The following is a 1,832-nucleotide window of genomic DNA, read 5'->3' on the forward strand; positions in this document are numbered from 1 at the left end:
CGTCTTGTTCATACCAGTTGCATTGCTTCTGGGAGTATGGGTTCGAGTCACTTCTGGGGTGTGAGTTTTCAGTTGCATATGTCCTGGGGACCATTCAGGCTTGTTCGCATTTATGTTCCTCACGTGTGCCCCAAAGAATGAGGTGATTTGGTAAAATGCTATGCCCAAGATAACTATCCGAGTGCCGGCGGTGGGGTGGTTCATATAGCCTCGGCTATCACCTCATTATGTCCGGTCGTGATGGTCAAGTGGATTAAGGCGTCTTGTACATACCAGTTGCGTTGCTTCTGGGAGTATGGGTTCGAGTCACTTCTGGGGTGTGAGTTTTCAGTTGCATATGTCCTGGGGACCATTCAGGCTTGTTCGCATTTGTGTTCCTCACGTGTGCCCCAAAGAATGAGGTGAATTGGTAAAATGCTATGCCCAAGATAACTATCCGAGTGCCGGCGGTGGGGTGGTTCATATAGCCTCGGCTATCACCTCATTATGTCCGGTCGTGATGGTCAAGTGGATTAAGGCGTCTTGTACATACCAGTTGCGTTGCTTCTGGGAGTATGGGTTCGAGTCACTTCTGGGGTGTGAGTTTTCAGTTGCATATGTCCTGGGGACCATTCAGGCTTGTTCGCATTTGTGTTCCTCACGTGTGCCCCAAAGAATGAGGTGAATTGGTAAAATGCTATGCCCAAGATAACTAATCGAGTGCCGGCGGTGGGGTGGTTCATATAGCCTCGGCTATCACCTCATTATGTCCGGTCGTGATGGTCAAGTGGATTAAGGCGTCTTGTACATACCAGTTGCGTTGCTTCTGGGAGTATGGGTTCGAGTCACTTCTGGGGTGTGAGTTTTCAGTTGCATATGTCCTGGGGACCATTCAGGCTTGTTCGCATTTGTGTTCCTCACGTGTGCCCCAAAGAATGAGGTGATTTGGTAAAATGCTATGCCCAAGATAACTATCCGAGTGCCGGCGGTGGGGTGGTTCATATAGCCTCGGCTATCACCTCATTATGTCCGGTCGTGATGGTCAAGTGGATTAAGGCGTCTTGTACATACCAGTTGCGTTGCTTCTGGGAGTATGGGTTCGAGTCACTTCTGGGGTGTGAGTTTTCAGTTGCATATGTCCTGGGGACCATTCAGGCTTGTTCGCATTTGTGTTCCTCACGTGTGCCCCAAAGAATGAGGTGATTTGGTAAAATGCTATGCCCAAGATAACTATCCGAGTGCCGGCGGTGGGGTGGTTCATATAGCCTCGGCTATCACCTCTTTATGTCCGGTCGTGATGGTCAAGTGGATTAAGGCGTCTTGTACACACCAGTTGCGTTGCTTCTGGGAGTATGGGTTCGAGTCACTTCTGGGGTGTGAGTTTTCAGTTGCATATGTCCTGGGGACCATTCAGGCTTGTTCGCATTTGTGTTCCTCACGTGTGCCCCAAAGAATGAGGTGATTTGGTAAAATGCTATGCCCAAGATAACTATCCGAGTGCCGGCGGTGGGGTGGTTCATATAGCCTCGGCTATCACCTCATTATGTCCGGTCGTGATGGTCAAGTGGATTAAGGCGTCTTGTACATACCAGTTGCGTTGCTTCTGGGAGTATGGGTTCGAGTCACTTCTGGGGTGTGAGTTTTCAGTTGCATATGTCCTGGGGACCATTCAGGCTTGTTCGCATTTGTGTTCCTCACGTGTGCCCCAAAGAATGAGGTGATTTGGTAAAATGCTATGCCCAAGATAACTATCCGAGTGCCGGCGGTGGGGTGGTTCATATAGCCTCGGCTATCACCTCATTATGTCCGGTCGTGATGGTCAAGTGGATTAAGGCGTCTTGTACATACCAGTT

Source organism: Procambarus clarkii, chromosome 1 (genome assembly GCF_040958095.1).
Source record: "Procambarus clarkii isolate CNS0578487 chromosome 1, FALCON_Pclarkii_2.0, whole genome shotgun sequence".
In the NCBI taxonomy this organism is placed as follows: Eukaryota; Metazoa; Arthropoda; class Malacostraca; order Decapoda; family Cambaridae; genus Procambarus; species Procambarus clarkii.